Below are 12,645 nucleotides of genomic sequence, written 5' to 3' on the forward strand. Positions count from 1 at the left end.
CGGGGCACATGCAAGAGTCAACCAGTGAATGCATAAATAAGTGGAACAACAAACTGATCCCTCTCTCTCTATCTCTCTCTCTCTGTTTCTCCTTTCAAAATCAATTTAAAAAAAAGTGTACAATTCTTAGAGCTTTGGCAGTTACACACACCCACGAAACCACCACCACAGTACAATACAGAACACTTCCATCACCCACAGATTCCTTCCATTCCTTTTTGGTCAGTCGTTCCTGCTACTCCTGTTTGACAGGAATCCTTGATTTTGGAGAAGCTGCCTGGCTTTAGGCAACCACTGATTTGCCTTTTTGTCATAATAGATTAGTGTGCATTTAAAATTTTTTATATAAATGGAATCACACATTATGTACTCTTTGATGTCTGCCTCTTTCATGCAGCATAATGATTATGAAATTTGTCTTTTTTTCATTTATGCCGTCATATGAATATGTTTGTGATAGAAATTTTTTCTCCCCCATTTTGACTATTCATGGACAATTCTTTGTGGGAACATATGTTTTCATTTCCCTGGAGTAACTACTTAGGAATGGAATGGCTAAATTGTATAGTTAAGTGTGTGTTTATCATCTCTTAAGAAAATGCCAAATGGGAGATCCAGGATGGCGGCAGAGTAGGTGCAAGTTACACTCACCGCCGCCAGGAACCAAATTGGAATTACAACTAAATTATGGAACAATCAGCCTGAATGACCAACTGAAGACTAGCTGGACAGAAGTCTTATTACTAGGAACATGCAGAATAAGCCATGTTAAGACTGGTAGGAAGGGTGGAGACATGAAAATGACTGGATCCACACCCATGTGCCTTGGATGAGAATTCAGAGTGATACCTGAGAAATGAGGGGTCTGTCTCAGCCCCATGCTGGGGATCCCCAGCCCAGAGCACTAAAGCCAGGAAGAGGAGTCCACATAACATGTGGCTGTGAAAATCAGTGGTAATTCTGTTCACCAGGGAGAGAGACGAGCTTGCTAGAAACCCAAGTGCCCTCTTAAAAGGCCAGTGCACAAAATCTCATTCACGGGCACTCACCCTGGGCCCTGGTGGAAGGACAGCAGCTCAGAATGGACTCAAGTCATACAGGGAGAGATTGGGTTGTGTGGCCTTGGGGAGAAGGCTGGAATGACAGCCACCAATGTCCCTGTGCTGAGTCCCTCTTTCATACTGTGTACAGATGCCGTCTTTCCTGGGTTGAGCACTCCCCTCAACCTAGGGAGATCCACTGGTCTCACCCTTCCGACTTCCTGTGGCCCAGCTCTGCATCCTCATGGCCTGCTGAGAAGTCAGCCAGCTGCAGGAAGCCTGGGCCCACCGCGTCCTTCCTTGGAAGGCTCTTGAGATAGTCCAGGAAGACTCAGGGGGTGTCAGAGATGCCTAGGGAGAGACTGAGTTGTGTGGCCCTGAGTTGAAGCCCATTTCCCCCCCGTTTGCCCCTACCAGCACCATTGTTCCTGTGTGGAGCCCTCCCTCCACATGGGCAAATCTTAATCCGTTTTGGCCCGATGAACTCTACTGGTCTCACCCTGACAACTCACTGAGACCCTGCCCCACCGCAAAAGTCCGCAGGCTCCAGGAGGGTGGTGGTGGCTTCAGTGTACACTGAGACTTTTGCTGAGTGGCCACAGACCCGGCACTGGCAGCAAGCTTGAATCTTCATTAATCTGGTGAGCACCGCTCGCCCCTCTGCGCTTTTCCCAAATGTGGGAAACTCAACTGCATAATTTGTGGTAGTGGGGGGCTGCGTTCACGCTCTCCCTTGAAATAAAAAAAAAATACAAAAGATCAATAAAAGCAAAAGCTGGTTCCTTGAAAAGATAAACAAGATTGATAGACCTTTAACCAGACTTCATCAAGAAAAAAAGAGAGTCAGACAGCCCTGGAGATGTTTCTGGAAGTAACATCACAATGGCCACCCGAGGAGAACCCCGAGTTCAATTCAAACTTGTATTGGTTGGTGATGGCAGGACTGGGAAAACTATATTTATGAAACGAAACATCATCTGACTGGTGAATTTGAGAAGTATGTAGCCACGCTGGTGTTGAGGTCCATCCCCTCATGTTCACACCAACAGAGGGACTATTAAGCTCAATGTGTGGGACATGGGGGGCCAGGAGGGGTCCGGGGGACTGAGAGGCGGCTTGGCATCCAAGCCCAGTGTGCCATTATAATGTTGGATGTAGCTTCGAGAGTTACTTAAAAGAATGTGCCTGACTGGCATAGAGATCTGGAACAAGTTTGTGAAAACATCCCCGTCGTGTTGTGTGGCAACAAAGGGGATGTTAAGGACAGGCAAGTTAAGGCAAAATCAATTATCTTCCACCAAAAGAAGACTCTTCAGGGCTACCGCATTTCTGCCGAAAGTAACTACAGCTCTGAAAAGCCCTTCCCCTGGCTTGCTAGGAAACTAATCGGAGACCCTGAGTGGGAGTTGGTTGCCAGGTCTGCTCTTGCCCCACCTGAGGTTGCCATGGGCCCAGCTTTGGCAGCACAGTCTGAGCATGATCCACAGGTTGCTCAGACCACTGCTCTTTCCGGTGAGGATGGCGACCTATGGAAAGGGAAGCTGGAGTCCAGCGTCAGAAGTCTAGTTTTATAGGCAACTGTCCTGGGATGTCAGTAGTGCAACACGTGTGCCACTTTATTATAGAGCTGAGTGGAATCTGCGCTTGATCTTTGGGACGCTGAAGAAGATGAATGGGCTTTGGAGTTAATATGGCAGTTAAAAATACCTTTATTTTTTTTGACCTGAATATTTAGTTGTTTTGGGACCCAGTTGTTTCCTTATTGAGTTTCAGCTATAAGAATATTGCAGTCGCATCATAACATTCAGCAGTGAAACCTTGTTTGTTACTGTCATTCCCATTCCTTTTTGTTTAGAATCAGAATAAAGTTGTATTTCAAATATCTAAAGGGGGAGGCAAATAAACTCTGAAATGAAAGAGAAATAACAACTGTCATCAGAAAAATACAAAGGCTATAAGAATATATTATAATCAACTATATGCCAACAAATTGGACAACCTGGAAGAAATCAATAAATTCTTAGAAACATACAATCTTCTAAGACTGAATTAAGAAGAAACAGAAAATCTGAACAGACTGATTACAACCAATGAAATTGAAGCAGTGATAAAACTCTCAACAAACAAAAGTCCTGGACCAGATGGCTTCACAGGTGAATTTTACCAAACATTCAAAGAAGAACTAACACCTATTCTTCTCAAACTATTCTAAATAATTCAAAAGGAGGGAAGACTCCCAAGTTAACCCATGATGTCAGCATTATCCCAATTCTAAAACCAGATAAAGACACTACAAAGAAAGAAAATTATAAGCCAATATCCCTGATTAACATAGATGCAAAAATTCTCAACAAAATATTAGCAAACTGAATTCAGTAATACATGAAAAAGATCATATACCAGGATCAAGTGGGATTTATTCTTGGGATGCAAGGTTGGTACAATATCCACAAATCAATTAACATGATACATCACATAGAAAAATGAAGGATAAAAGTAATATGATCATATCAATAGATGCAGAAAAAACATTTGACAAAATCCAGCACCCATTTATGATAAAACACTCAGCAAAGTGGGAATAGAAGTAACATACCTCGACATAATAAATGCCATATATGACACACCCACAGCTAACCTCATATACAACAGGGAAAAACTAAAAGCATTTCCATTAAGATCAGGAACGAGACAGGGATGTCCACTTTCAGCACTCTTATTCCACATAGTACTGGAAGTCCCAGCCACAGCAATCAGACAAGAAGAAGAAATAAAAAGCATCCAAATTGGAAAGGAAAAAGCATAACTGTCATTTATTTGCAGTTAACATGATACTATATAGAGAGGACTCTAAAGACTCCACAAACTCCGTCCCCCCACTAGAACTGATAAATTAATTCAGTAAAGTAGCAGGATACAAAATTAACATTCAGAAATCTGTTACATTTTTATACACCGACAATGAACTATCAGAAATGGAAACTAAGAAAACAATCCCATTTACGATCGCATCAAAAACCAAAACAACAAAAACAAAATACTTAGGAATAAATTTAACCAAGGAGTTAAAAGACCTGTATTCAGAAAATTATAGGACCCTGAAGAAAGAAATTCAAGAAGATACAAATAAATGGAAGCATGTATTGTGCTCATGCATAGGAAGAATTAACATCGTTAAAGCAATATATAGATTCAAGGCAATTCCTATCAAAATACCAATGGCATTTTCCACAGAACTAGAACAAATAATCCCCACATGTACATGGAACCACAGAAGACCCCAAATGTTCTTCTTGAGAAAGAAGAACAAAGTCAGAGGTATCATGCTGTCTGATATCAAACTATACCACAAGGCCATAATAATCAAAACAGCATGGTACCGCCCTAGCAGGTTTGGCTCAGTGGCTAGAACGTTGGCCTCCAGACTGAAGGGTCCTGGGTTCGATTCCAGCCAAGGGCACGTGCCTTGGTTTCAGGCTCGATCCCTGGCCCCAGTTGGGGCACATGCAGGAGGCAGCCAATCGATGTGTCTCTCTCACATTGATGTTTCTCTCTCTCTCTCTCTCTCTCTCTCTCTCTCTCTCCCCCTTCCACTCTCTCTGAAAAGCAATGAAAAAATATCCTCAGGTGAGGATTAAAAAAACAACAACAATGACAAAGAAACAGCATGGTACTGGCATAAAAACAGACACACTGATCAATGGACCAGAAGAGAGAGTCCAGAAATAAACCTACACCTATATGGCCAATTAATATGTGACAAAGGAGATAAAAAATTACAGTGCAGTAAAGATAGTCTATTTAATAAACGGTGTTGGGAAAATCAGAGAGATACATGCAAGAAAATGAAACTAGATCACCTTACACTACAAGAATAAACTTTAAATGGATTAAAGACTTAAATGTAAGACCTGAAACCATAAAACTCCTAGAAGAAAACGTAGGCAGTAAACTCTTTGACATTGCTCTCAGTAATATTTGTTTTGGATATATCTCATTGGGCAAGGGAAACAAAAGAAAAAAATAAATGGGACTACGTCAAGCTAAAAAATTTTTGCATCACAAAGAAAACCACCAACAAAATGAAAAGACAACTTATGGAATGGGGGAAGATATTTGCCAATAATACATCTGACAAAGGGTTAATATCCAAAATTTATAAAGAACTCATACTGAGGCAGGACAGTAAGAAGCTAGGGAAATTCCTTGACAAGTGGAATAAGGGAAACTGAGACAAAATATTTAGACAAGGCGAGACAATGTACAGCCAGCTTACAGCCAGCTAATAAATCACAGTTTTATCTTCCCTAACCAAGGACATTTAGGAGCAAATGGTTTATACATTCCAGACTATCCCCGGGGCAGACTGGCCTCAGTCCCAGTCCCTCTTCAATAACACTCTTTAAAAATAAAACCAGAAAATAACTCTAGATCCTGTGTGCACACATTTTGATGAATCAACATATTGAAGGACACATCGGAAATGCTAATGAATATTCTGTTAAGACCCCCCTCTGATACTTCCCCTAAGATTCCAGTGGTCAAGGAAAGGTTAAAAAGCATCAAGACAAAAGATCCACTGCGTGCACACGCAGTCTTCCTCCTGGGAGCACACTCACACCTTTCCCTTCCCCTACTTCTTCCCCCACATTTATGCATCTTCTAAACTCCAAGGAACCCCATGAGACTTGCAACCAGGGGAGCAGTGGATAGCAGCAGCTTGTCCTGGGCTTACCCCTTGAACCTGTCTCCAAGGCCCCCTTTTCTCTGACTTTCTCCTGTTGCTTCTTCTACCTTAAGCCCTTCCTTTGTTTCACTGTCCCCAGCTTTAATAAACGTGTTCACAAAATCACTTGGACTTGTGTTGTGAAATCTGTCTTACACAAAGTCAAGAACCTACATAGTAACGGCGAGCCCTAGGCAGACCTGCCCAGGGCCCTGACCCCGTCTGGCAATAATACAACTCAACACCAAAAAAACCCTAAACAATCCAATTAAAAAATGGGCAGAGGACCTGAATAGACACTTCTCCAAAGAGGAGATGCAGATGGTCAATAGACATGAAAATATGCACAAGGTCACTAGTCATCAGAGAAATGCAAATTAAAACCACAATGAGGTATCAACTCACACCTGTCAGGATGGCTGCCATCAACAAATCAACAAACAACAAGTGCTGGAGAGGATGTGGAAATAGAGGACCCTCGTGTACTGGAATGCAGATTGGCGAGGCCACCATGGAAAACAATATGGAGGTTCCTAAAAAAATTAAAATTGGAAGTGCCTTGTGACCCAGCAATTCCACTTGTGGGTAATATATCCGAAGAAACCCAAAACACTAATTCAAAAGAATATATGTCCATTGCAGTGTTATTTGCAATAGTCAAGAAATGGAAGCAACCCAAGCTCCCATTGACAGATGAGTGGATAAAAAATTTTTGGTACATATATACAGTGGAATATTACTCGGCTATAAAAAAGAATGAAATCTTACCATTTGCCACAACGTGGATGGACCTAGAGGGTATTATGCTAAGTGAAATAGGTCAGACAGAGAAAGATAAATACCATTTGATTTCACTTATATGTGGAAAGTAAAGAGCAAAATAAACAAACAAATAAAATAGAAACCAACTCATAGACACAGAGATCAGACTGTTGGTTGCCAGAGGGGAGGAGGGTTGGGAAGCTGGGTGAAAAAGGTAAAGGGATTAAGAAGTACAAATTGGAAGTCACAAAATAGTTATAGAGCTGGAAAGTACAGCATAGAGAATATTGTCAATAATATTGTAATAACTATGTATGGTGCCAGGTGGTTACTTGAAATATTGGGGGGGGGGCGCTTTGTAAAGTGTTTGTCTAGCCACTATGCTGTACACCTGAACTAATACAAAATAATATTGAATGTAAACTATACTTAAAAAATAAAGAAAATAAGAAGAAAATGCCAAATAAAAGTGATTATATCAATTTGTACCCCCACCAGCTGTGTTTGAGAGCTCTAGTTGTTCCACATTGGTGTCAACACTTGTCATTGTCAGCCCTTTTAAATTTAGTCATTCAGTGGGTATGTAGTGGTATTTCACCATGGATTTGATTTGCATTCCCCTAACGAGTGATGATGATGTTGGGCATATTTTCATGTGCTGATTGGTTATCCACACATCTTCTTTTGTGAAATGTCTGTTCAAATCTTTGGCCTGTTTTTTATATTTTATTTTATTTTATTTTATTATTTTATTATTTTATTTTATTATTTTATTTTATTTTAATTATTTTTAAATCATCACCCCAGGAATGTTTTTATTGACTTTAGAGAGAGAGGAAGTGGGGGGAGAGAGAGAAACATCGATGTGAGAGAGAAACATTGATCGATCACCTCCCATACGTGCCCTGACACGGGATCAAACTCAAAACCTAGGTATGTGCTTTGACTGGAATCAAACCCCAAACCTTTTGGTGTTCGGGACAACGTTCCAACTAACTGAGCCACCCTAGGACTTGGTCTAGTCTTTAAAACAGCTTTACTGAGATATATACACACTAAACAACTCATCCATTTAAGTGTACAATTCAATGTTTGTCAGTATGTTCATAGAGAAGACCCTCCTTTAACCTGAATTACTGAAAACTGAATATCTTTGGAATTTCACATTTGCTTCAGACTTGATAATGTTTCTTAATGAAGTCAACCTAAAATTATAAGGGAAAACAGCACTTACATGCAAAATATGTAACATATTACCGTCATATTAACAACCAATGCTCTGTGAATCACAAATAATGATACCGGTCACAAAATGGGTCTGTTATTGCCCGTCACCACTAAGGCAATAAGCTGAGACAAGGGTGAATCTTTTATGAGCATTTGTTAATCAGATCGTCGGGAATCTAGAAGAGCGGCAGGTATGGCACCCTGAAAGGACCGCTGTGCCATTTCATTTTAAACAAACTCTTTATAGGGTTAGTGGTGGGAAAAATTCTAAAGTCAGTGAGTTCCCAGGGCCCGCCTTCTTTCATTGGCCTTGCAAACATTAGCCCAGAACGGTCTCTCTTCAGATAGGTCCTGTCCGTCTGGGATCCGGGCTGAACACGTCCTTCAGTTTCCCAGAATCTGTAAGAAAATCTCTCTGTGATGTCAAACAGCTTAACTCGTTCCTGGAACCAGAAAATAGTCAGCATTTACAGAAACAATGTCAAATGAGCGGTGGGGTGGGTCACAATTCCCACTGTTACATAACCCGCTTTATGCACTTCCCGTGCTGTCAGAGTTCAAACAAGAAGTGAACTCTTCCTTCCCTTGCACGTCTGCAGAGGCTGTATCTTTTGAACTCGAACTATTGTTCTCAATGCAGCACAAAGGAAATCCCCACATTTTAAAACCCATTTAACTGTGCATTTGAGAAGCTCCCACCTAACCATCAATTGGAAGAGATTAATCCTGTTATTAAGCCAATCCAGTGAATTTTCAAAATTCCAGGTCTTGAATTTTTGATTCCAAAAATTTCCCATTTGGTTCTTTTAAGAAATATTTTCCTTTTTCCCACCTCTCCGTTCACAAAAAGCCTATTTTCCGTGACCTCATTGGGTGTAGTTGCAATAGGTGTACTTGCAATAGCTTCTTTAAAATCCTTGTCTGGTAATTCTAACTGGCTGACTGGTCTTGGCATTGACCCCAGTCATTTTCCTTTGAAGATGGATCACGATCTCCTGGCTTTTCCTATGCTGAGTATTTTTGGATTTTCTTGTGAACACTGTGACTGTTATGCTGTATAGACACTGAATTGTTGTATTCCTGCAAAGACTATTCCTGCTTTTGTCTTAGTGGGTCATGAACTTGGTTAGACTGTAACTGTGACTTCTGCTACTCCCAAGGTGCGCAGAGGTTCGTCTTGGCCCGTTTTTCATCTTTGGCGAAGCTGTTTCCGATCTGCCTGCACACACACGATTCAGGGCTCAGCAAGGGGCTCGGGTCGAGTCCGAGCACTCACACCACCGTGGCCACACCTCTGGCTGTCTTCAGGGCAAAGCCACGCCGCACACGGAGGACCACTGCATGCTGGCTTCTTTCCGCAAATATCAGTTCCCCTCAGATCTGACTTTCGTTCATTCCCCAGGGCCCTTGGGGAACTGGTTTTTCACATTTTGTCCGGAACTTTTCAGTTGTTTTCTGTGGACAGGACTTTAAGGCACTTACTCCTCTATTGACTTCCATAAGCTGATTCTTGTATTGGGCAGCCTTGCTGAATTTTGTGCACACCTTGGAGATACTGCAGGTTCAGTTCTAAAGGGAGTCATAATCTTTTTGCTGGTGAAGGTTCTTGCCTTCAATTTGTAACCCCTCACCCCCCAAAATGCAGCGTCTGTGAAGCAAAATAAAATGAGGCATGCCTGTTTAATTAGCATTTGGTTTAGCCGCATATGTAGAAAACCCAGCCCATGGAGAAGGCGATTGATGGGGCAGCTATATGTACTCAGTTCAGCAAACAGAAACTCTGCAGGTCTGTAGCTCAGAGAAATTCCACACAGGGAATTCCTGTTCCCAAAACCATCGGAGGGGCTGGAGGGGAAGTGAAGGGCCGGCTTCGGCGTCAAGGTCACAACACGAAGGCTGTGCTCTAAAGTCTGGAATCTGTGAGCAGGCTCTGGAGTCCAGCCAGCACAGAGGTGCACCTTGTCCCCATCCAGTGGCCAGCGGCCACAGCATCAGGAAGGCGCCCTACTCCTCGAGTCTGGGAGACAGCTAGTCCAGGCGGGTGGGCTCTCACTGGCTCCACCGCTGTGGAGGGCAGTACTGTGTGCTCACTGGAGCGAGCCGGGCTGTATTGGTCTCCCCCAACCCCTGGACTGCAGTCCCCCACCCGACCACTCCACCCCATGGTGATGTCCACTCAATACTACCATGAGCTCAGAACTCACTCAAAGAAGCCACACGGTGACTGATACTCTGGGAGTCACATCGTGGCAGAGAGGCCACCACCTAGAATGACTTGGTGGGGTGGCCTGTGGAGACCCTGCCAGGGTTCCACTGGGAGATCACACCCTGGCTGTGCTGTGTGGTTTTGGCCATTCACTGGGCCTCAGTTTCTCCACCTGAGCAATAGGAGAGTAAGAGCCCATGAGGCAAGGCCTTGGCTCCTGACACATGCCTGTTACAAGACAGACAGCCTGGAGTTTCCACCCACGCCCACCAAGGGAAGGGCTGAGAAGCTCTCCACCTGGCACCCCTCCTCCCTAGGCGGCCCCTCTGCAGGGTCCCCACCCACACATTCCTAAAGCATGAGCAGTGTAGCTCTCAGCTGCACCGGTAATGCCTCATTCTACCCTGACTGACCCAAGAGACTGCTGGCCTCTTGACCACCCACTTACCAGTTGAAGAGACCACAGCAGAGGAGGCTCAGGTTTGGTCCATCACCGTGGGAACATCAGAGTCACCAGGGCAGGGCCTACCCGGACCCTGGGGAGGGGCCTGGGGGCACCAGGGTTTTTTCCAGGGGTCTCCCAGTATTCAGGTTCAGGAGGGGCTGGCCACAGCCTCACCCATGGGGGCCGGGGGTGGATAGCAGCTCGGTCAGGGTTTGGGTAATGTGCGTGGGCATGCCTGGGGAGGTGAAGGCCGGGAAACCTTCATTAGCACCTCCTGGAACTTCCAGCCAAGCAGCTCTGAGTGGGAGCAGGGATTAGGTTGAGGCTGGTACTGGGACCCACCAGGAGGGGGCCCTGACCAGTCCCAAACCAGCAGGCCGGGGGGAGGTGGGGCAGCCACTGCCTCTGCCACCTTGGATGCCTCCTCCCCAGTCCTCACTGCACTTGGGGAGCAGCGAGGACCCCACACCACCGCTTATGCTCCACTTAGAGGGTGGTGCCCTGGGGGTCAGCTCTGTCATAGTGCCAGCTGCTCCTGATATGCCGTGTGACCCTGGGCTGGCTGCACAGCATCTCTATATCTGAGACCTGTCCTAAGCCCATAATCTGCTCCCCTACCCACCCTCTCCAGACAGGCCTGACCAGTGGTGGCAGGGAATGTGGTCTGACTTCGTATTCCATCACTTATGGGCCAGATCTTGGGGACTGAGGTTTGGCTGAGGTGGGAGATTCTGCAGGTGGGTGGGACAGGTGGGGCGGGAGAGAGCTTCTGCCAGTGTCCTGCAGCCAAGCACCTGCTAGAGGCTGTGAGCTCATGACTCTCAGGATGGCCATTCCTCTATCACAGTCACCTCCGCCTCACACTCTACTCTGAAGAGCCTGTGGTCCACTTAGCCCTCAGATGGCTGTTGCTCTGGTAGCAGGGGCAGGGGCAGGGGCAGGAAGGCAAGGGCAGGGCCAGCCCTCTTTGTGACCAGGCCCCTCACCCAGGGTCCTGGACAGGGCCTGAATCTTTCCTGCTCCAGCCTGTGCCAGTGTCCGAGCAGGGCTCAGCATGTAGTAGGAACTAAGCGAGTGTGTAGGTGGCTCATGAGTAGCAGGTGACCAGGTGGATGCTGGTCTTAGGGGACTCAGGTCAGAGATGGGACCATGCTCCGTTCTACCCTGTCCTGCCCCCAGTGGGACCCACTAAACTGTCTGGGAATGTTTCCATGTCACACAAAGATACCCATGCTCTGGACTGGCTGAAACACCATGACTCCTGCTTGTGGCATTCTGGCCAATTTGGAAGATGCAGCCTTAAGACAGCTGCAGTGTCTCTGGCCCCAATCTGACCTTGGGTGGAGAAGGAAGGATGCTGATTCCAGGGCCTTGGTGGCTGGCAGTAGCTCCCAGGGGACCCCACCTGGGGTGCTGGGGACCCCTGGTTACATGGGGCTGGGTGGGTTCTGAGGGGAGAAGCAGGGGGAGGTACAGCTCTTGTCTGGTCCCACCCACTGCCCATTTTCTGGTCTGGGGTCTAGTTTTCTCCCACCTCCTTTGGGGCTTGCTCGGGGAAGGGAGAGGGATTCTCTGGGGCCTTGCCACTCCCCAGGACACTCCCTGCAGGTTGGCTCTTTGCATAGCTGAAGGGGTTGCTGAAGCATGAATGTGCTCCCCCGTTTCTGAGCCAGGGGTGGGGCTGACACAGGCCTGGGCTAAGGTTTGGGGGAGGGGATGGCCACAGGAAGCCTCCAGCTCTGGTCCTCCCTGGGAGGGGTGAATATAGAAGGTCACTTGGTCTCCTTCAGGCTCCACCCTACCTTGGGACAACCCTCCTCACCCACCTCCCCACTCTAGAAAGTGCAAGGGGATCTCCCATCCCCCACAGGGCTGCCTACCCACTCACTGCCCCACCCAAGGGGCTGGAAGGTGGGAGGCGGCATCGCCCTTTGGCACCCACCCAGGCCTCTGTTTTGAGAGGGACTTCAGAGAGAAACCAGCCTTGTCCACATGTCAGGGCCCTGGGTTTGCACAAAGCACAGCACCTGTGGCTGTGGGTGTGGCAGGGTGTGGAGGGGGTGGATGGCCATGCCCCAGGTTGAGGGGGTACTCAGCAGGGCCCCCAGTCCTGAACTGCTTAGTCCCTCTGGTGCGAATGGGGAAACTGAGGCCAGCCTGAGCCAGAGGCAGCCCTGCCTTCTTCCGCCTGCCCGGCCCTGCAGGGAGAGAGGATAGGGCCCGCTGTCTGCCTGTCCCC

The 12,645-nt window shown here is 46.2% G+C and overlaps 1 protein-coding gene and 1 pseudogene across 2 annotated transcripts in view; both read left to right on the top strand.

The window, feature by feature from the left end:
• Positions 1-12,645, top strand: part of MSLN (mesothelin) — a 35,320-nt gene that overhangs the window by 19,093 nt on the left and 3,582 nt on the right. The window lies entirely within an intron of this gene.
• LOC308554422 (GTP-binding nuclear protein Ran pseudogene) lies at positions 1,923-2,614 on the top strand (annotated as a pseudogene). The gene has a single exon. The product of its transcript is annotated as a GTP-binding nuclear protein Ran pseudogene (transcript).

The sequence above is a fragment of the Miniopterus schreibersii genome (assembly GCF_964146895.1).
Source record: "Miniopterus schreibersii genome assembly, chromosome: 3".
Classification (NCBI taxonomy): Eukaryota; Metazoa; Chordata; class Mammalia; order Chiroptera; family Miniopteridae; genus Miniopterus; species Miniopterus schreibersii.